This window comes from Rhinoraja longicauda, chromosome 4 (genome assembly GCF_053455715.1).
Source record: "Rhinoraja longicauda isolate Sanriku21f chromosome 4, sRhiLon1.1, whole genome shotgun sequence".
Lineage (NCBI taxonomy): Eukaryota > Metazoa > Chordata > Chondrichthyes > Rajiformes > Arhynchobatidae > Rhinoraja > Rhinoraja longicauda.
The window spans coordinates 63,554,756-63,579,797 of NC_135956.1; the positions used below are offsets into that span (position 1 = coordinate 63,554,756).

The 25,042-nt window shown below is 37.7% G+C and overlaps 1 protein-coding gene across 30 annotated transcripts in view; it reads left to right on the forward strand.

Annotated features, from left to right (window-relative positions):
* The window catches only part of rims2a (regulating synaptic membrane exocytosis 2a), a 711,765-nt gene that overhangs the window by 655,790 nt on the left and 30,933 nt on the right, over nt 1–25,042 (forward strand). The gene's annotated exons all lie outside the window — the stretch shown is intronic.

Here is a 25,042-nt window from a genome sequence, read left to right on the forward strand (position 1 = left end):
GGCACAGTCTTGAATGAGGGTGTGCTATTGAGGGCGTGCAGCGTAGGTTTACTAGGTTAATTCCCGGAATGGCGGGACTATCATATGTTGAAAGACTGGAGCGACTAGGCTTGTATACACTGGAATTTAGAAGGATGAGAGGAGATCTTATCGAAACGTATAAGATTATTAAGGGGTTGGACACGTTAGAGGCAGGAAACATGTTCCCAATGTTGGGGGAGTCCAGAACAAGGGGCCACAGTTTAAGAATGAAGGGTAGGCCATTTAGAATTGAGATGAGGAAAAACTTTTTCAGTCAGAGAGTTGTGAATCTGTGGAATTCTCTGCCTCAGAAGGCAGTGGGGGCCAATTCTCTGAATGCATTCAAGAGAGAGCAAGATAGAGCTCTTAAGGATAGCGGAGTCAGGGGGTATGGGGAGAAGGCAGGAATGGGGTACTGATTGAGAATGATCAGCCATGATCACATTGAATGGCGGTGCTGGCTCGAAGGGCCGAATGGCCTCCTCCTGCACCTATTGTCTATTGTCTATTGTCTATGATGGAACAACCATAAGAGATCACATGACTTACTCCCATTCCTATTTCTAATATTCTGAGGAAATGACTTGCTTGAACAACATCAAATTAATTATTTGCAGAAATGATGAGGATACTGTAGATTTCTAGATTTCAAAAAGGCCTCAATAAGGTAGCAAGCTGTGAATAAAGGTATTAACAGTACCAGAGAATAACTATAGGTCACTAATAAATCAGACTGATAAATCAAAAAAAACTTTTTCTTTACCTAGATAGCTAGCTGGTTGAGAATATGGGTAAATTATTCAGCGTGACAATGGGAAGTAAAGTCCAATGAAGATCTGCGAGTTGTTCACACTTATTTTAATGATTTAGACTTTTTAATCAAAAACATAAATCTCAAAAATTTCTGATTACAACAAATCGATGAAAGGGGTTGTCAGTTTTGAGACAGATTGCAACAAACTAAAATAAAACATTAAAATTATACAGATTGGACATATCGTTGACAAATGAATTTTAAACTTGAAAGGAGATGAGAAGGAATTTCTTTACTCAGTAGGTGGTGAATCTGTGGAATTAATTGCCACAGAAAGCTGTGAAGGCTGTCATTTGATATTTTTAAGGTAGAGATTGACAGATTCTTGATTCGTAAGGGTGTCAGGGGTTATGGGGCGACGGCAGAAGAATGGGGTTGAGAGGGAAAGATAGATCAGCCATAATTGAATGGCTGAGTAAACTTGATGGGCCGAATGACCTGATTCTGCTCTTAGAATTTATGAGTTTATGAACTTACGAACTGTTGATGCCTGATCAACAAACATATTTCAATATAATCTAACAGTTAAATCCTTCTACATTTCAATTATCTACCTAAGCATAACCATTTAATGAACACATCAAGGTAATAAAAATGAAGGTGAATAGCTTGACTGCAAATAAGTCTATTTGCATGTCTTTTTTTTTGGTACAGTGCTTTCCTTATCTGTTTGGCCTACAAATTCAATTGTCCATGAGATCAATTTGTGCTGATGCTATTATTGCATGATTTTCATGCTTGCTCTGTGCAAGGACTTGAGATCATTAGATGCTTTTCCCATCTTTACATTAAACAAGTGTTTCCTGCACCAGCGGCAACTAATCCTTGCTAATTCATATCATCTCCATTTTTTAAAGGAGAATGAATTACTGACTTCAGGTTATCAGGCAGTTTGGGAAGTTCAGAATGGAATGCCACAGGGCATTCCTGGGAGTGCCCATTCTTTTCCACTGATCACAACATCCTGAGCAACCTGTAACTTTGGAGGCCGTGCAACTCTTTAAGCACTTGAGTAGTGTTCCCAATCTTGTTTGAATGCCCTAAGCTCACTGAATCCGTGGTGCACAACATAGCACTTACTGACCCTATGGTCTTTTGAGGTCCAGTTTTGCCTGTCTGTCTGCTCCATCTGGAGGCTTGCCCATTGCTCCAAGAATGCCTATATACCCCAAATCTCCTAAAAAGGGATCACTGTGATGTCATCAGATAGATGCACATAAGAACGGAAAAGCACACTGAGAAGCAAAGGACTGGAGGTCGGACTCATTTCTTGTCCCCCACCACCTACTCAGGAGCACCTGAATGCCAGACCAAGAGCCTACCTGACACTGGGCATGAAAACAACAAGCAGATATGTGGGCAAAGATCTGTCAATGCGTACACTGGGAGAGTAAAACGTGTGGGCGTAGTACAACAGGGCACACAATGTTATTTAAAACAATAAGCCTTACTGATGTGTTTTTGTTCAAGTCAAGTCAAGTCAATTTTATTTGTATAGCACATTTAAAAACAACCCACGTTGACCAAAGTGCTGTACATCTGTTTAGGTACTAAGGAAAAAATGAAACATACTGTAGCACACAAACATAACAGCACATACAAAACAGTTCACTTCAGGAAAGTGCAACGTTGATTTTATGTTTATTTATTTATTTTTCAGAATCTAGGTGTCACCCAGCATTTTTTAATCACCCTTACTTGCCCTGGAGGTAACATCCTCCTTCTTCAAGTGCTGTATTCTTCTGGTGAAGGTACCCCCGGGGAGTTGTTGTGTGGGCAGTTCCACAATTTAATCTCGGTGACAATGTATTTCCAAGTCAGGGTGCGTGCTATTCAGAGACGAGTGATGTTATTTCCATGTCGATGCTTCCCTTGATTTGGAGAATTTTGGACAAATAACAGCCAAAATGGTTTCTCCATGTGAAAGGGGATAGACATGCATTCACATATTTCAAGAGTTTGTAATGGTTGGCATAGTGGCACAGCTGGTAGAAATGTTGCCTCACAGTACCACAGACCTTAGTTCGATCCTGACCACGGGTGCTCTCTGTGTGGAGTTTGCATGTTCCCCCTGCAACCTCCAGATGTTCCAGTTTCCTCTCACATCCCAAAGACGTGTGTTTGTAGAATGATGGGCCTCTGTAAATTGCCCCCAATGTTTAGGGGATGGATGAGAAAAATGGTATAACATTGAACTAGTGTGAACAGGATGGTCGTCATGGATTCAGTGGGCTGAAGGGCCTGTTTCCATGCTATATCTTTAAAAAATATATAAAGCAACAAAAGGCACAAGCATAATAAAAGGGCAAAAGATAGAATTTTGCCTGTCCTAGCTTGACAAATATAATGCTCAGAGGATGGCTGAGCTTCAGGAGGTTATGATGCCAAGCAAAAAAGAACCAATGGCATGTCAGACATTGAAGGAGAAAATATACTGACAAACATAGGCACAGCCTGCAATCCAATTAGCTATGCATCAAGTTTTAATGGTGTTATATCCTTCGATGTGAGTGTGATAAGGCAAAGTTGTGCCATTTTGAAGTAATGACCTGCTGAAAGATGGGAAGCAAGAAATGGGGAACGAGTTGAAAGACAGTTTATGGCAGTCGACCAGACGCAAGTTATCATGCCAAATTGCATAAAACATGACAATTTTCTGCCCACCTGCTGCCGCATTGTACAGCCCAATTGCTAGCTACGGTGTAAAGCTATCTGAAGTGCCATGCAGCACCACTTTCCTGTAAGCAAACCACACCTGGACTTCCATAACATCTCTTGTCCCAGTCATTACATACTGTGTCAGATTCCATTCGATTCTGTTACATATAAATAAATGTATACATGTTGCACATAAAGAAGTGGCCACTGAGATTGGCCAGAATTACTATTTTCTCACAAGTCCAGGAAACCATTGGTTGAACTCAGGTCTCATAAAGGCTCCAATTGATAATCATTCACTGGATGTGCAGCTTCCTGTTGATCATCAGAAGTCCCTTTTAGTGAATACCATGATTCTAGGAAGCAGCAATAACTCCTTTATCCTGAGGGAGTCTGCACTGCTAGATATTTATGAGCCACCAGCACTACCTGGCATCCTGGCATCCAACGGCTATCCTCTAACACACTGCCTCCTCGCACCAGTTTCCACCCCACTTGCAGCAACAGAGTGCAGATGCCATGAAAGTACCATGGGGTAGGATCCGAAGATTAGCAGGAGTAAGAGGATAAGGAGGCAGTCGGCAGCTACCAGAGGATAACCCTGCTCAGCAGCAATGGACCACCTCCCAGCCAAAGAAGGAGGGAAGCATGGAGGGACCCAACAGATGTTTCTTCTAAGGTGCCAGTGAAATCAAAGACTCCGGTGGAATTCCATGGACCCTCTCCACATGCCAGTTGATATAACAAACATACTGCACCATAAGTAGAGATAATACCCAGAAGACACGTTAAAATCCCTCACATCCCTTACAAGTCCATCTACAGTGATTATAACACATGAATGAATAATTTAATTAAATAATTTGCTTGCTGCAACGTTTTTGTATTTCTTGATCAGTGGCACCCTGCCTAAAGAACTCGGAGCTCTGCACAAAATATGCTTATCACCGAAGAAATCCATGGTGCAGATATAAGCAATGGAATGAAGATCTTGTTAAGTCCAAATGTCTTTCCACATTGCTGAATTCACACCTCCATAGAAGACTAGGCCAACTGCCACTACCAGTCACTTATGGTGGGCCTGGTGATCTCCTAAAATCCAGTAAATTCTTTAACTTCACAACTCCAAATTAGTGAAATAAAAATCTGGATTGACATCATGAAGATCTTCTCCACACAAAAAGTAAACCATGTTTGAAATCAAATCTCAGATTAAAAGTAGCCTGAAAACACCTTCAAATGGGAAACAAGTAAACATTAAAAGGGATTAGTGGAAGAACAGGAGAATGGATAAGTCTTTGTAGTCAGATACAAAATGCTGGAGTAACTCAGCGGGACAGGCAGCATCTCTGGAGAGAAGGAATGGGCGACATTTCAGGCTGAAGAAGGGTCTCAACCTGAAACATCACCCATTCCTTCTCTCCAGAGATACTGCCTGTCCCGCTGAGTTACTCCAGCGTTTTGTGTCTACCTTTGATTTAAACCAGCATCTGCAGTTCTTTCCTACATAGTCTTTGTCGTCACCCTGATTGCCTCTCTGAGTTGTAAAATTCTGTTTCTTTACTTTAGGAGCAGTTGTAATTTTACAACCTATAACATTTTAGTAACTATCAGTGACTTTGATTCTGGTGATTCTGGTAGTTATGCCACGAAAATCAAAATATTTCACTGCAGGCACAGTCTGGGCAGGCATTTGCCATTGCATACCTGTGAGTATAAAGATGTTATGTGGCTTTCCCCCCTACTGTATCCTTTGAACTTCTTTTCATCTGGAAATGAACCAGCAGCTATTGATTGGATCTGGTCATTATCTGAATTGTCTATAGCTTCTAAATCAGCAACTCAAATAGTAGACTATTTTCCAACCAGACAGTTACAATTCCTATCACAGTGACAGAAAGAAAAGGAGAGTGCATGAGCAATAAGTCATTGAACCATAGATTGGGACTGCTGACCTAACTATAATGTGAGATGCTGCCTGACCCGCTGAGTTACTCCAGCATTTTGTGTCTACCTTCGATTTAAACCAGCATCTGCAGTTCTTGCCTACACTAACTATTATGTTTTCTTTACTCTTAAGAACCATAGACCCTCACTGAGAAATAGTTTCACAATAAATTGTAAAATATTCTTCATATATGAACCCAATATGTGTGTGCCATGAAGCTGCTTAAGAGTCTTCTCTGCCCAAAATGCATGCATCTTTCGCATCAACAGTTATTAAACAATATACACTAACAGGAACTTTGTTTGATCATTCAATTTGTAGCTCCAGGAAATCTGAAATGAGTTTCAATGCATTATGTGTGACCAGAATATTGTAAGAATGTGCGAGTTCTTATTCTCACTAAACACAGTGTTAAGAATATAATGAATCACTAAGTAATATGGAGAATTCTAAAACATAAGCACTATGATAATTTCACTCTGTCCAAAAACTCTGCACATGAGCACATAAGTCACACATATTAGGCACACTTTTGCATACATTATGCTACTTTCAAATTTTAAAAGAATTTTTCACATAATCACATAATTTGCAAGTTTAATGTCTTTGCAGTTTTTCTGAACATTTTCGATCTTCTCAAATCAACATATATCTACATGTTGACTTAAAGAAGCTGTCACTTTTTAACTAATTTAGTAGATACTTGTATTATTTCCTCTTTCGTTTCCACTGAATCAACTTCTGGAACACATGATCACATAATTGTCATATTCTATCATATGTCTCTGATAGAAATTAAGGAAGTGATATGTACACTTACTCAGTGAATGGTAGGGCTCTGGGATGTGTTGCAGAACAGAGGGATCTTGGAGTGCAGGTACACAGTTACTTGAAGGTGGTGTCACAGATAGGTGGAGCAGTCAAAAAGGCTTTTGGCACATTGGCGTTCATCAGTCAGAGCATTGAGCATATAAGTTGGGAAGTCATGTTGCAGTTATATAAGACATTGGTGAGGCTGCATTTAGAGTATTGCTTTTAGTCCTGTGCACCACGTTATAGGAAAGTTGGAAAGGGTCCAGAGAAGACTTACAAGGATGTTTCCAGGATTCGAGCTATAGGGAGCTATAGGGAGAGGTTGAGCAGGCTGGGACTCTATTCCATGGTGCGCAGAAGGATGAGGGGTGATCTAATAGAGGTGTATAACATCATGAGAGGAATAGATCAGGTAGATGCACAGAGTCTTTTGCCCAGAGTAGAGGAATCGAGAACCAGAAGGCATACAGTAGGTTTAAAGCGAAGGGGAAAAGATTTTATTGAAATCTGAGGGGTAACTTTTTCACACAAAGGGTGGTGGGTGTATGGATTGAGCTGCCGGAGGAGGTAGTTGAGCCAGGGACTATATGCAACGTTTAAGAAGCATTTAGACAGGTACGTGGATAGGACAGGTTTAGAGGAATGTGGACCAAACACAGGCAAGTGGGACTAGTGCAGATGGGACATGTTCGTTGGTGTGGGCAAGTTGGGCCGAAGGGCCTGTTTCCATACTGTATGATTCTATGACTTCTAACTTTGCTACCTGATTTGAAAATTTATTGCTTTTGCTTTTTTCAAATTCCTTCCAAATGCCAAATCTGTCACATGCTGTTAATACACAAACTCTATCCTATGTTCAAAATGTCTCTCTTTATGGCTGGAATCATGTTATTTTCTGTCTTAAGTGCTTACTTACCAATACCCCTTCTAGATTTAGCTGAACTAAGCCCAATTCTTTTCTGAATCTTTTACACAACTCAGGGACCATTCAGAGTATTCTGAAATTTGACTTTGTACTACAGTTTATCAAAACATTTGTTAATTGCTGTTTTTTTGTTAAAAATGGGAAAACTTGTAATATCGGTTTCTTCAGTGCTTCCTTGGCAATTCTAATTGACCTCTCCACTGTACTATTCAGCACTAGATATTGATATGAGGGAGTACTTGGCATCATTTTGTTTCCTAAAACTTTCAAACGGAAAAGACCAAAACTGAGAATAGTCATACAAGGCTAGTTGTTCAGGTGAACGATGACATGAGAAAGTGGATTTCAATCATTTGATAGCATGGCCTGTTGTATTACAATTCCCAGTGTATCATATTGATCCATTCTGTGTGAATATGTGATCATCAATGTGTTATCTTTGGAAATGTTTCCAATTCTTTAAAGGTGTCTTCGCTGGCTTGGCTCTACAATCTTCAATATTTTCAGATTTTGAGGCCATTACAATTTCTTTTCCTTAGTAGCTTACAAATTAATTGCACCTTTACCTAGCACAAGATAAACTATTTCTTTCTATAAGAATGCCCATTTCTTTTGAGCTTTGCATTATGTTCATATAGTCAACTGAACACTTTTCTCAAATATTCAAAGGTGTTCTTTGTTCATACTTGTGATTATTAATACATAATCATGAATACAAAACATTCATTTACACCTTATTCACTGTAGTTTGGAAGATTAAATCATACAAATAATGTTGAATTTATATATAGGCCTGTGTGTATTTATTATCAAATATTCCTGATGTTCTTCACCTGAACATATGTATCTTGCATAAAAATGGTATCTTCTGACAGGATGTTGGGATAGGTATTCCATACCGTACATCATCGACTGCCTGCTTCTGTTTCATCTTGTAATCCCCATATACCAAGGTAGCACAGCAATTGGAGTCATAGAGTCATACAGCATGGGTACAGGCCCTTTGTCCCACCTTGCCCACGCCGACCAACCATCTACACCAATCCCACCTGCCTGTGTTTTAATAATTAAATGATTCAATGCTACTTTATTGTCACATGTACCTAGATACAACAAAATGCTTTGTGTTACATACAATCCGGTAAAATCATATAGCAGACATTAACTAGGCAGAACACTAGTCGTCACGTTTCTAGCGCCGACAAAATTACACAAAGTTCATCGAACAGACTTATCTTCTGCTCGCAGCTGCGACCCAGGCCTGCTGTCGCACCCTTTGTTCTCAGCGGCCTCTCAATGGGCCTCCCCTTCATCCTTGGCAGCCCCCAACTGGGTCCCCATACACTCTTGATAGCCTCCTCGCTCTCGATGGTCCCCCTACATTCTAGGCGGACCTCCTCACTCTCAATGCTGTGTGTCCCTCCTCGCTCTCAGTGGCACGAGTCCCATTGACGCTGGTGGCTCTGGGCCAAAGTTATGGCCCGCACCTATCCTATCCATGTACTTGTCTAAATTTTGTTTTAATTGTATTTGCCCACTTACTCACTACTTAACTAGAACTACATTTCATTTCATTATATACCAACTCTTCCTCAATGCAGTCCCTCAATGTATTTGGGAATTTTTTGAAGTTGTTTTTGTATCAGGCTCAATGTATATATATATATATATATATATATATATATATATATATATATATATATATAAACATTGTAACCCACATAAGTATCCCAGAAATGTATTCACAACTTACTTATACTATAAGCATGATTTTGAAGCATTCATATTTTCTAGTCTAACTTCAATTCTCAGAGATGATCTGTGGCCATCAGTGTTGGCCAACTAGCTTAATCAGCCACAGCCATTGGTGCTCTATTTGTTGACACCGGTGACATGCTAAGATTCCAGTTTATTTTGCTATTATTTCAGGTTTCCAACACCCACCAATATTTTTTTTGGCGTTCAATCACTAACCTCACAGAATTTCATTGTTCTGGTCCTCAGTGCATATGATTATTAAACATTCTGGACTCTCTTGACCTCTGCATTAGTGGTACATGGCTGGTTAATTAGATGATTATCTTTACCAATTTCTGTGATTCTACTGTTGTGTCAACACGTTGACTGCTTAACCATTAACTTGCCCAGTGGTGATGTAAAAGCAAGTTAAGGGTGATTCTCCATTGTACAGCTTTTTTCAGCTTTGCATAAATTCCCTAACTCTAGCTTTTAACTGTGAAAGCTTCCCATGTTTTTCAAGAGAGTATACCATTAGAATAAGCCTTAGGTGTGCACAATGGGCATGTATGCCCACTTCAACTGATAGTTAAAGTATTATACCATTTTTAATTGATGCACTTGCAGAGGATGGCTTCTATTATGTCTTTTGCAGAAAGTCATGAGAGTCTCAGCAAAATGCTCCTTTGCTGCCATTTAATGTCTACAAACTACTTTCATAGGATGAAATTCTTTAGCATTGCTCGAAGTCATGGTGTAATTTTTTGTGCAAGATCAAATGTTAGATTTTCTGCATTTAAATAATTTCAATTAAATCTATCCATCAGTTAAGCCACAGGCATTTCTCGTCATGCTGCAACGATTTAAGAAAGTGCCACAGTTTTCTCAGTGAAGCAATGTACTCACCTGACTTCTGATCCTGCATTATAAATTTGTAGCTGTCCACATTTTCTGAGGGCTCAAAATGGTCCCACTTTTGCACCTTTTCATTACTAAAACACATTTTGCTTAAATGGTGTTAGAATATTTTCAACATGAAGTATTGTAGGATAGAATTAGAATGGCTATTCCCTGTGCTAAACTTGTCAGGAACCATAGGACATAAATCTGAAATCACTGGCAGAGTGATGGAAGCTGATCACAGCAATAACTTATCAGGTGATTGATGCTTATGAACCAGTGGAGATTTGGGCAAAAAATTGGGGCTATGGAAATAAAGTCAAATGCTCCTTCAAGGAAACAACATAGCAGAAGGTTTGGTGCTCTTTCCTAAGTGTTCTAAATTTTTATGATTCTCTGCGAATGTAGCAAACCTAAATTCCCACTGTGCTGTGTTTACACAAGGTGTTTCCAAGGTAATAAATCAATAATTTATTTTTAATAATATTCCTCCTTTTGATTTTCGTAGTTGAAATGTGAAAGAAGCCACAAAGATGCTTCAGCAATGTACGCAGGCAGGGATTTCTATGTGTTTGCCTTTCATTGATAAAGGAATAGTGATCCAGATATGACTGACTGTGTTGTGACGCCATCCTCATTTTGAAGGTACAAAAAGTTGGCCTATTGAATGTTGCCCAACCATCAGATTTGCAGCTCGTAACAGGACAAGGAATGCTGGAAAGACATGTATCATATTCTTTCACAGGATCTTTGGACAAGGACAGCCTGCCAAAGCTTTCTTCCATTACAAAGATTCTTTATACCAATACACTGTAATAAATTAATCAGTGTTCCTTGGATTTACGATAATTCCAGATGCCAGGCACTTAAACATGATCTTTGCTGAGATGTATATTTTGGCAATTTGATTATGTGATATATTTCCCTCATTTGCTGATAGATTTGTCAAACCTGCCACTTCAAGGAAAATATTTGATAGACATGAATATGGTACATTGCTTTGGAACTGTGTCCATTTTGCTTTTGACCAGATGATATGGATTTTTGGGGCACAATATGAGATTCAGGAGCTTGTTTTCTCCAAGACCGGAGAAATCAGCAGAATAAACACTTGAAAATTAGCAGCCTTTAAGCTAGGCTTTAGGAACAAACTGCTCCTGCTTTGCCAGGAACTGTACATAAAAGCTGCACAGTGAGAAGTTGTCATCTCATGAATGGTAAAATATTCTGTAATTTCAATTGCATGCTGAATTTCTCTGCACACTTTATGGTAATGTAAATCCCTCACTAATCTTGCAAAGTAGGTCACTTTATATCATTAGTCCACAGAAAACGGTAACATGGACTAGGAATGGTAATTTCTTACTTAAAATGATATCCAAATGAAAGAAATTCATCCTAAAATATTGAAATATTGGGTCATATTTCCTGAGTTTTCACACTGCAATAGTGTGGCATGAACAAAATGTTACTTTTGCATTTGCTTTTCTCCGCCAAGTATCTGCCCAAATTTTAACTAGGGAAGATATTCAGCTCAAGATCTGACAGACTGATGACGTTTATTCACTATTCCAACTTGTATTTCTAAATCGCCTCTTGCACTCTCTATTAATCAACAGCAAGGATACATTCCTTGTATGTGTACATACTTGGCCATTAAACGTATTCATTCACTCATTCATTCATAATTAGACTGATTATAATATTGCCAAATATATTACTTGCCTCTGGAAATAGAGAATTATATATTTTTCTTCAGCACTCTCTCGGGTTCAGTAATTACCTGCTTTGACCAGTATTGTTGGTTCTGTGCTGGTGAATGAGTTCCCTGTGGGAACTGAAGATATATGTGGGGCAGAAGATGGCTAACAAGCCAGGTGTGTGGGAGGTTGTGAGATTATGCACTCCTCTTATCCTAAGCCACTAGCTTCTGCATCCACCCAATGAATGGGCTTAAGGTAAGTTATGCCATCCTGAAGATTTGTTTTCCACTTTAAATGGTCATGACTCAGAGATTTCCTGGAGTCAAAAAGGATGTTGCACTTCCTCAAAGAACGCATCCTTGAATCTTTTCAATATTTACCTGGCTCCTTCCATGAGCTTGTTACAAAATGTTTATTTTGGGAATCTAATGTCAGGCATCAATCATGTGGCCTTTGCATTGTTAGTGATTAAGTATAACAAGGCCGTCAGTGTTGGGGATGTTGGTCTGGAGAGGACACTGATGTTGTTTCACATATATTTAAAGTGAAATTGGAAAATTGCACAAAGACTGCATTTGTGATATTTTTCCAGTGTATAGTTGCCCACTGTAGGTAACTACAGAATTCTTTGCCACAGAAGGCCGTGGAGGCAAAGTCAGTGGATATATTTAAGGCCGAGAAAGATAGATTCTTGATTCGTCAGAGGTTATGGAGAGAAGGCAGGAGAATGGGGGTAGGAGGGAGAGATAGATCAGCCATTATTGAATGGCGGAGTAGACTTGATGGGCCAAATGGCCAAATTCTACTCCTATCACTTATGATCTTATGGTCTTATGATTTGTACCAGTTTTTACATCCTGACCTTCAAATATCTTATTCCTCAATTGACCAAAACCTGTTGCACCATGAAAAGTCACTAGTTGCACCAGATTCAGATGAATTTATTGGCATTTACACCAGGGGGCAATGGAATTCCATGCTTGCATGAACCTCAGAGAGTATATAGTATACATAACAATGATAGATACAACAATGCATACAACAATGAATGTAAAACAACAGAATAGTGCAAAAAACTGTGGTGCAATCTGAAGTAGTGGAAAAACAATACTAAAATGCAATAATGTAATAACCGAATGAGGTAGAGTTAAGAATAAAAGTACTTGGCAGCATTGCTGGGAAAGGGGTGTGAAAGACAATTGGTTCAGGTGTCTGATAGCTGTGGGGAAGAAGACGTTTATAAGTCTGGATGTGTGAGTTTCAAGCACCTGTATAATCTCCCAGATGGAGGTAGAGAGAAAAAAGAATGGCCAAAGTGGCAAGTTTCCTCGATGATACTTCCAGCCTTCTCGATGCATGGCACTGTGAAAATGGACTGGGTGGTATTGATATTGGCATTGGCTTATTATGTACTGAGATTCCGTGAAAAGCTTTTATGTGTGTGCTATTCAATTAAATCAGATAAAACTATTTATGAATACAATTAAGCCATCCATAAATACAAAAGGTAAAGCAAATAGAAAAATACCAGAGTGAAGAATATCGTTTTCAGCATTATAGTGTATAGAATGGGACGACACACTAGCTCATGGGAGAACAGTTCAGAAGACTGGTAACAGAGGGGTAGAAGGTGTTCTGGTGGAATGTGCATTCAAGCTTTTTTACCTTCTGCCTGGTGGGAGTGGAGAGAAGAGAAAATGACTAAGATGAAAAAGGTCCTTGATTATGTTGGCTGCTTTCCTGAGGCAACAAAGTGTAGATGGAGTGAATGGTGGGTCTGTGTGATAGACTGGTCTATATCCACACTCTCTGCAATTACTTGTTATCTTGGGCAGAGCTCTTCCCAAACCTAGCTGTACTGCAACTAGATAGTAAGCTTTCTACAGATCAGCAGTTGGAGACATGCCAAATTTCCTTAGTTTCCTGAAGGATGAAAGGAAGTGTGAGATTGTGGTGAACAAGGTTCCGGTGGTAAAAATGAGTGTGGTTACCATACCAGGTTGAGACGCATCCTGTCCGAATACTTTCTATATCACATCTGTAGAAGTTTGAGAAAATCCTTTTAGACATGCCAAATCGTTTCACATTCCTAAGAATGTAAGTAGGCCAGTGTGCTTTCTAGATCACCCCATCTGTGTGAAGGAGCCAGATTAGATTGCTGAACCCGGGTCTCTGACATCATGAGCAGCATCTCTATCAGCTGCACCATTGTGCTGCCCTTAGGTCAACAGCCAACTCTTTTGTCTTGCTGATGTTAAGAGCTTGGTTATTGCTCTGACACCATGACACAAAGTTTCCAATTTCTTTCCTATACTCTGTCTCATTATCATTGTTTATTTGGCTGACAATAGTGGTATCATTGATAAACTTAAAGATTGAAATGACATTCTTCGTGGGGGAAACAGTTATGGGGAAACAGAGAGTGGAGAAATAAATTGAGGCAGGTCACTACTTTACTTTTCTTGGGGATTGAACTAACGGAGCTATCCTTGAAGCAGATAGAGTCAGTAAACTGTTGAAGTGACGGGTTGAAGATATCGGCAAAGATTGTGGACAATTAATGCGATTAAGAACACATTCAGGATCTCTATCGGAGCCAGCTGCTTTCTGAGAATTTACTTTTATGAAAGCAGATCTAACTTTTCCCATTGATATGTATGGGACAGATAATATTATGACCTGATGGGGCATGCCTTGGTGGAACTTTGCATCTTCAAAATAGGCATTGAGTTCATCAGTGATGCTTCATTGCCAGAGATCATCCCGATTTTAGCTTGTAGCTTGTGAAGGTATTCAGGCCCTGCCACAGATGTCTGGCATCTGCTCGATTGCATTGAGCTTTTGGTTTGTTCTGGAATTCTCTCTTGCCAACCCTGATAGCCCGACAGAGGTCATGTTTGGCCTTCTTGCGCAATACAGGGTTTTCCTTCTTGAAAGTCTTGGATCTAGACTTTAGCAGAAAATGGATCTCCCTGTTCAACTGTTAAAGTTGACACAGCACTTGTTCTATGAAAGCTGAGGAATATAAATTTTACAGTGGACGTTGAGTTTATGTTCTTCCCCAAGAAGAGGACCTGAGTTGTGAATGGACTGATCTTATTATATCTACCATTATAATTCTGAAGTATCTCACTGCCTCACCTATTTATTTCACTTTTTTTCTGTCTTCTGATAAATAAATAGTTTGGCGGGTTTTGAAATTATAAAGTTAGAAGGGAACAGTAAAAGCAACTATTTTTCACCATTATTCATTTTGAATGATCAAAGTTGTACATCAAAAAAACATATCTCCTAAATTGCAAATCTCAGCTATGAAGTTGGGCTCTGTAGCTCTATTTTCTAGAGATATGGCTCAAATTTATTGTACAAAATGCAAATGTAGATATTCAGCATTTCTTGTGATAATTCTGGTTGCATCTGTGTGACTTGGATTATGTACACATGATATAAATATGCAGCCTTGTCAATTTCTGAAATCAGTCCTTGGGTAAAGCTCATTTGATCCCAACCTTGCCAAAATGGGTCAGGTTGTCCCAGCTAAAGAATTACATTACACATGCAGAGTAAGCCTGATATTTGGCAGCAGAAGAACCTTTGCACGCTCGGCTATTTCAACTACTTTGTTTGAGTAGGAATTGATTTTGTCAGAGAGTGGTGTTAAACCTGCTAGCTAGTAAAGTATTTACGGAAAGGTACTTTATTCAAACATACATCAACTATAACCGATAAGGATGGCAGATACATTATTGTAATAGGATATTGTAATAGGAGAATTAAATGCACAAGGAGAATTAAATGCACAAAGAATGATTTTTGTCAATGTATATGGACCAAACTTTGATAGTCCACTGTTCTTTAAGAAAATATTTAACTGCATTCCGGAAATAGCACAACATAACTTAGTAATTGGAGGAGATTTAAATTGTACTTTAGATTCCTATTTAGACAGATCAACAAGACAAAGGAAAACCAAATCACATTCCAGTGACTTATTAAATGCATATATGGATACTAGTAATATTAAAGATGTTTGGAGAGTGGAAAACCCAACTGGACGAGAATACTCATTTTATTCACCAGTACATAAAACCTATTCAAGAATAGATTATTTTTTGGTCGACGCTAAATTTATCTCACTTACTTATAATTCAAAATACCATAATATTACAATCTCAGATCATGCACCTTTAACATTTATGATTAAAATAAATGGTAAAATGGAAAAACGGGGACAATGGAGATTTAACCCACAAATATTAAAAAATAAAACAACTCAGGAATATATTATAGAACAGATTAAGATTTTTTTCGAAATAAATGATAAACCGGAAATATCTTCTGCCCTACTATGGGAAACTTTTAAAGCATATGTCCGTGGAATTATGATATCTTCTCAAGCATTCTATAATAAAAAGAATCGGAGGGAACAACAGGAATTAGAAAAGGAGATTAAACAATTAGATACAGAGAACGCTGCTAATCCATCTATAATAATACATAATAAAATCGCTGCACTGAAATATAAATTAAATAAAATATACTCAGATCAAGTCGTAAAACACTACCAATACACCAAACAATTACAATTTGAATTTGGAGATAAACCTCATAAATTATTGGCTCGTCAACTTAGAAAGATGGAAGGAGAAAAAATAATCCATAGGATTAAATCACATACTGGCGAACCTTTAGTACAACCTAAAGATATTAATGAGAGATTTCTGCAATATTATAAAAATCTATATTCAGCTAAAACGACAGAAAATAGGATAGGAATAGAAGCATTTTTAAAAAAATGTAATCTGAAGGGGTTGGATTTACAAAATAGAGAATCACTAAATGCGGAAATTTCAGTAAAAGAAGTTGAAGAATCTATCAGATCATTAAAAAATGGTAAAACACCGGGACCAGATGGTATCGGTTCGTAATTTTATAAAACATTTTATGATCTGATCACACCACGTCTGAAGATACTTTATGAAAATATCTATATTTATCAGAAACTACCAGAAACGTTAAATGAATCTATTATAACACTTATACCTAAAATAGACAAAGATCTGGAGGACCCAGGATCATATAGAGCTATAGCTCTTTTAAATACTGATCAAAAGATACTAACGAAAATATTAGCACAAAGATTAAGCACAGTTATTAATAAACTAATTCACCCCGATCAAACAGGATTTATACCAAAACGATATTCCTCATATAACCTCAGACGATTATATAATATTATATATTCGAAAAGAGGTATTAATAAAGACTTAGTAATTATTTCGTTAGATGCGGAGAAAGCCTTTGACCAAGTGGAATGGTCTTATTTGTTTTCGGTTATGGAATTTTTTAATTTGGGAGAGAAGTTTATCACTTGGGTTAAATTATTATATACCAATCCAACAGCTAGAATAATAACAAATCAAATACTATCAAATAAATTTAATCTATTTCGAGGCTGCAGACAGGGTTGTCCTTTATCCCCACTATTGTTTGCACTTGCATTAGAACCTTTAGCTCAACGGGTGAGAATACATCCTGAAATATATGGATATGACACAACGAATACTGAAAATAAAATTTCTTTATATGCGGATGATGTATTACTTTATATCACAAACCCGGAAATTAGTATTCCAAATTTACTAAAATTAATAACTGAATTTGGATCATATTCAGGATATAGTATTAATTGGAATAAAAGTGAACTTATGCCGATAAGGGTAAATAATCTACATATATTACAACAATTTCCTTTTAAGATAGCAAACGAAAAAATAAAATATCTTGGAATTTATGTAACAAAAAGATTTGATTCTTTATTTAAATCTAATTTTCCGCTCTTATTGAATAAATTAAATAAAAATATTTTATATTGGAAAACATTACCAATCTCAATGATAGGTAGAATTAATGCAATAAAAATGATTTTTCTTCCACAATTATTATATCTTTTCCAAATGATTCCGATATATCTTCCTAAAATTTTTTTTAAAAAGATTGATTCCATAGTCACTAACTTTATCTGGGATTATAAGAGCCATAGAATAAAAAAAGAACACTTATGTAAACCAAAAATAAATGGAGGTCTAGCTCTACCAAACTTTACGTTTTATTATTGGGCAGTTAATATTAAAAATATTAACTTTTGGTTAGTAGAGACAGATAAACAACCAACCTGGTTAAAAATGGAAAAAGAAGATTGTTTGCCCTTTGAAATTAGTTCGATTTTATTCGCCAATAATAAAATAAGTAAGAAAACCTATAGTGAAAACCTTATAATAGATAGTGGAATACGTATTTGGAAACAAATAAAGAAAACATTAAAATTGGAATGTATACCACTAGCTCTTACTATTGTAAATAACATCACATTTAAACCTTCAATGATAGATAAAGGTTTTTTACAATGGAAAAACTGTGGAATTAATAAGATGGGAGATCTCTATAGGGAAAAAATTTTCCTTTCATTTCAAGAATTACAACAAATTTATGGATTACATTCAAAAGATTACTTTAGATATTTACAAATTAGAGATTATGTAAAAGCAAATACACATGAAATTAGAAATAGAAAGACAGAGATTTTAGATGAATGTCTGAATAAACACCCAAATACAGAAAATTGATATCATATATTTATAATATTTTACTGGAAAACGACGCTCCAAGGACAGAAATATATAGACAATCATGGGAAAATGAATTAGGTCAAATTATTAGACCTGATATATGGGATGAAAGTTTACAACACATACATCACTGCTCGCTAAATGCTAGACACTCTCTTATACAATTTAAAATATTACATAGACTACATTATTCAAAAGCTAAATTACATAGTATTTTTCCAAATATATCTGCCATTTGTGACAAATGTCAGCAATTGGAAGCTAACTTAACGCACATATTCACAAACTGTGAAAAAATCACTAAATTCTGGACAGAAATATTTAAAATAATTTCGAATGTTGTTAATATGAAGCTGATCCCTGACTCAAACTTAATAATACTGGGAATATTAGAAACAGATCAATTAATAACAATGAATCAAAGAATTTTTATTGATTATAGTTTAATAATTGGGAAAAAATTAATATTGAAATTCTGGAAAGGTCCTACATCCCCCACAATTAAAATGTGGATTACAGGAATGTCGGAGACACTTCATCTGGAAAGATTGAGACTTGTACTAATGGACAGGTTGAATCTTTTCAGAGGAATATGGTCTCCATTTATTGCATATTTAAAGGGTCAAAATGGCTTGGTGCGAGGACCTGACCGTGGCCTGAATAATGGAATGGAGGAAGAATTATGTATAATAAATCATGGATATATCTCCAATGATAGATAACTTTTTTAATACTCCATTCATTTCTCCAATTTGGATCTCTTATTTTTATTTTATTTTTCTCTATCTTTCCCTCTCTGGAAAAAAAGAAAAAAAGTATAGAAATATGTAAGACATAATTGTTAATATTAATAATATTACGAATGTATGTGATAAGTATATTTTATTAATATGTACTTATGTTTAATAAAAATATTTATCAAAAAAAAAAGTATTTACAGAAATCGACAGCTATACCCACGAGGCAAAAGGCAGGGGAGAATTGATGACCAAGTAACTGGAGTAAACATGATAGGACATTCTGTACACAAAGAGCAAAACATTTCCTTAAATAAAAACCAGAAACATCAAAGCCCATGACCCTGATGCAAAATTGTTCTCTAAACACTAATTCCAGCTGTCACCCTAGCAATTTCTACAACTGAACAGGCTGTTTGCAAATTGATGCCATATTTAATGTGAAATGAGTTTCTTTCTACCTGTCTACACTATTGTAGCGTGACTCTATTTGCCTCTGAAATCCTCATCTATTCTTTTACTTTAACTTGCCTATTCCAATGCACTGCTAGTCACTCTGCCTTATTCAGCCTTAAGGACATCTGTTACTTTATTGCCCATATCCTCAGTCACATTGTCTTATTCACCTTAACGTTTACTGCCCATTTAATATTCGCATCCACTTTCAAATCCTTTCACATCTCTTCACGTCTCCCTATCTCTGTAATTTTCTCGTGCCATATCCCCCTTGGAAAAATATGCCATACCAATTCTAGCTTCTTGATCTTCTATAAATGTAATTGCCCCATAATTGGAAGCCTTTTTTGTAATTGAAAGAAAGCCCTCAAATTCCCTTATTTAAGGTGCTCTTAAAAGCCACCACAGCCAGACATAAAAACAGCTTATTTCCACGAGCAGTGGCTCTACTCAACAACCAAAAGTCTGTAGCCTCATTTTGCTCTGGTATTTTATTTCATTCTTCACATGTTTAAATTATAATGTTTTATTCTTAATTGTTTACTGTATATCGTGTTGTTACTTGCGAGCAAAGCACCAAGGCAAATTCCTTGTATATATACATACTTGGCTAATAAAATTTATTCAATTCAATACAAAATCTACCTCACTGACCAAACTGTCTAAAATCACTTTATACATTATTACTCATTATGAAATCTTGATTAACTCTTCTATGAAGCACTTTAGAATGTCTTGTAAAAGCTATGGCAAAGAAAGCACACTAACACCTCTACTGCCAGAGAAGGCTTAGGAAGATGAGCAGGTCCCCAACAAGCCTCACCAAATTCTACAGATGTGCCGTAGAAAGCATTTTATCGGGATGCATCACAGCCTGGTTTGGGAACAGCTCCATCCATGTTTGAATCTAATGCGAGAATAATCATGGGATTTGATATATCCTGCTTTTTGTGAACAAGGTATAATCAGTGCTGAGTAAATATGCATGCCCTTATGTTGCAGCTGCGCCATTTCAGGTACACCTGGTGCTAATCCTGTCATGTCCCCTCGTCTTCTCATTGAACTAAATTTGGTCGCTTACTTGGATTGCAAGAGGTACTAGAAACATAGAAACATAGAAAATAGGTGCAGAAGTAGGCCATTCGGCCCTTCGAGCCTGCACCGCCATTCAATATGATCATGGCTGATCATCCAGCTCAGTAACCTGTACCTGCCTTCTCTCCATACCCCCTGATCCCTCTAGCCATAAGGGCCACATCTAACTCCCTCTTAAATATAGCCAATGAACTGGCCTCAACTACCTTCTGTGGCAGAGAATTCCACAGACTCACCACTCTCTGTGTAAAGAAATGTTTTCTCATCTCGGTCCTAAAAGACTTCCCCCTTATCCTTAAGCTGTGACCCCTGGTTCTGGACTTCCCCAACATCGGGAACAATCTTCCCGCATCTAGCCTCTCCAACCCCTTAAGAATTTTATATGTTTCAATAAGATCCCCCCTCAGTCTTCTAAATTCCAGCGAGTATAAGCCTAGTCTATCCAGTCTTTCTTCATATGAAAGTCCTGCCATCCCAGGGATCAATCTGGTGAACCTTCTCTGTACTCCCTCTAAGGCTAGAATGTTTTTCCTCAGATTAGGAGACCAAAACTGTACACAATACTCCAGGTGCGGTCTCACCAAGGCCCTGTACAACTGCAGCAGAACCTCCCTGCTCCTATACTCAAATCCTCTTGCTATGAATGCTAACATACCATTCGCTTTCTTCACTGCCTGCTGCACCTGCACGCTTGCTTTCAATGACTGGTACACCATGACACCCAGGTCACGTTGCATCTCCCCATTTCCTAATTGGCCACCATTCAGGTTGTTAAGCCATACAATGCAGCGGAAAACCCACAGTATCTAAAATAAAGCCAATTAATTATGTTCTGAGACTATCGTACAGCAGAATGGTAATCACTCTTGGCAATAGGCTCTGGAAATCCTCAACTTCTGTAACTATGCTGCTTGACCAGTTAACTAGCCAAGCGGAGGAGGTAGGTGATAATCAGCAAAAAACATTTCATTTTCATGTGCCCAGTGCCACAGAACCATTGAGATCCGAGTTCGATGCTGAGGGTTCCCAAATCACTCACTTTTAAATATATAAACTAGCCTCAGCATCTGGTGCGTCTATGAAAGGACACAAATTGCTGGTCAGGCAGCATCTTTGGAGACCATGGATAGGTGACATTTCAGGTTGAGACCCTTCTTCCCACTCTCTTGCCTTTGGGATGGAATCGATCATGGAAAATCTGGAGCATTGCCTGAAAGATATAATTCTGTGTGCATGACCATGACTAAGCTTGACCGAACTCAGATCTCCCAATTTTGGCAAGGGGCCCCATAAATTAGGAGCACTTTGCTGAGTCACCTCAGATTTATATGCCTTTGTTATGCTGGAGTGTGTGTAGATTATTCTTATTGTTTGTTGTTGTTGCTTAGTTCGCCATTATAAAAGGCAATTAAATTTAAAAAGGAAATATTTTGCTAACTCTGAGAATGCAAATAATGGTAGATAGTGAACCTTCATCTAATAGTGGTTCATGACCACGTGTAATGTCATGATTACCTTTATTGATTTATTTTAGATTTATTTAATTAACAATTTAATTGTTCAGCTCATGTATCTGCATGTTTAATTTTTAATTCAATAATCATAAGTATACCACCATTCTAGCAGTACGTTCATTAAACTTTTTCTGGTTGCTATTTGTACATCCAAGACTCACATCAGCACAGGCCTTAACTGGAGAACTGTAGTCTTTTTTGGCAAGAGTTATAGGGGACCAATCCTAGCAATCAGTGTTTCTAGTCAATGATATTTCCTCCAAACTGATAGATCTTCAAGTTAAAATGTTAAGACTACTTGCCATTTGGAATATTCACTCCTCTAGGATTGCAGTGGTTCAATAAGACAGTTTATCACCACCTTCTCTAGGTCATAAGGTTATAAGTGATCAGAGCAGAATTAGGACATTGGCCCCATCAAGTCTACTCCGCCATTCAATCATGGCTGATCTACCTCTTCCTCCTAACCCCATTCTCCAGTCTTCTCCCCATAACCCTTGTGGTCAATTAGGTCAACTAAAGTCAATTAGTGATGGTCTATTAAATGCCGGCCCAGTTTGTGAAGCTTGTATCACTTGAATGAATAAAAAAGGATGCACCCAGATTTTTTTACTATTTCCAACATTTTATTTTTTATTTCAGAAATCCTGCAAGATTTTTGCTACTTCCATACAAATCAATACCTTTTCATAGTATATGGCAATATTGAATATTTTGGTACTGCAATGATAGGGCAGGAAACATGAAATCAATGCTATCATTATAAATATAGCTTAAGCAGCGTGATTAACCATGTAAGAGAAGTTGTCTATTTAATATGTTGTCTGTTGTTTTGTAATTGTTGATGAGAGTATAGTACAGCTGATAATGTTGGAAAGGTGTGAGAACATAGCACGATGTATTAATAACTTGTATACAATCAATGTTGATGGTAACATTTCATTTATTTTGCTTTTGCATTCAGTTTGTACAATCAATGATACACAATACATATCCTTTCTTAATGTATGTCTTTTAACATATTCACATTCCATTTTCATTTGCCAAAATCTCCATTGGTCCCACTTTGTGTTCTATTTTACTACAAAGAAATAGGCAATTATCTTGTTTGCTATTACAGCTACGATAATTCCACACAATTTAATTGCTTGAGATAGTGAGCTGCTTTTATTCACTTTCTACACATTGTGTCCAGGTGATATTTTGCACAACATGAAATGCTGAATCAACGCAAGTTCAGCAAGTTCTGCTAAGCTACATAAAACTCTGAGCCACATTTATGCAAAATGTGCAGTGTAAGTGTAGCTAATTGGAATAGTGAGCACATTCTCTATTGCAGAAGCAAAACAAAAGATTTAGCTAAACCTTGTTAAAACAGATCATGGGGGGGGGGGGGGGGGGGGGGCGTGTCCAATATTTCTGCTTGTCCGCTATAGCCAAGTAAGGAATTATCATTGTATAAGTGGTAGAAAACAAAATTCTGCATTTGCTGGTATACACAAAAGGACATAAAGGGATGGAGTAACTCAGCAGGTCATGCAGCATCTCGAAAGAACATGAATAGCTGACATTTTGGGTTGAGACTTTTCTTAAGACAGTTTGGAACTGGGCCTAGAATCCAGGTGAGTTGACGGCCCCGGCCTGCTGGCGGCTGGGGGAGGGAGAGGCGAGGATCAGTAGAGTAATGGTCACAGCCCTCAGGCGGGTTGAGTGCAGATAAGGGTGGCGGCAGCAACGACATCAGCAGCCCAGACTGGAAGCTGCCAGGGAGGAGGCACAGGATGAGGATGGCATCGGCAGCCGAGCCTGGCGGTAAAGGTCGATAGGTCAGTCCGCTTTAACCAAAATCCGTTACAAACAGGTTCATTAAAACAAGGGCTTACTGTATAAGGGAGATTCAAGACAGACGATGGTATCAGCCTGTGGTATCTTGGAGATGAGGTGTCTGCATTATAGCAATTATAGTTTTTTTTGCCACATACTTTCAAGTTAGCAAATGTTAGCAAGACTGAAAGGTTTTGCCTGAGGATGATTAACATGTAAAGCAGGAAAATGTAAACCATCATGCTTGATTTGTTCCATTACATTTAAGCTACATATAATTAGATTTGCAATATATGTGAATCTGATGACAGCTGTTTACAATATTACTGGAAGTATTTTAAGTACTTATTATCAAGTCTGTACCTAACCCTGATGTGGGGTAACAGCTAGGAATTAGCTCATAGGATAAGAGAGAGATATGCTACTCTCCTTTTTATTTGAGAAAGTTTACATTCATTGGCCAATTGACTGGACTTAATCTCTCTGATGAACATAATGACCAGTCATAATAGGGACAGGAATCACATGCATATTTTCTGTGATGAATCAAGTCATGATGTATTCAAGAGAGAGTTAGATATGGCTCTTGGGGCTAATGGAATCAAGGGATATGGGGAGAAAGCAGGAACGGGGTATTGATTTTGGATGATCAGCCATGATCATATTGAATGGTGGTGCTGGCTCGAAGGGCCAAATGGCCTACTCCTGCACCTATTTTCTTATGTTTTTAAGTCGCCTACTCATTGTCAAACTTGTCAACAGTAGACCAGGTAGGGTGGACTCTTTAAATGAAGCAGGAATAGGTTTCGTTTTCTGGTTAAAACTAGCTCCTCTGCAATTTACAAAGCATATATTTGAAGTGGATTATCACGTGATGTCAATCATGCCGAAATGTATGTTACGCTTATGGAGAATGACAATGTGATTTCACAATCTGGCGAATGTCTATTGCAGTTAGCAATTGCTTTTCAGTAAAACATTTCCACAGTGTAATTGTTGCTTATAATAAGTCGGTGAACTGGAAGTGAGGCAGGATATCGGACGCACACCCAGCATTCTGTTGGATAGCATACAGAGTTAATTTATCTGGCATAGCTATCTCTTATCTATTGTACCTGTTGATTGGTACTTATTATAAAACTGATGGAGAAAACAAATCTATGACAATTTCTTCAACTATCAGCACATAAATTTGTCAAAAACAAATTGCAGTGAGTGAAGAATCTTTACATATAAATCAATTTAATGCACTTAAAACTGTGTGGTAA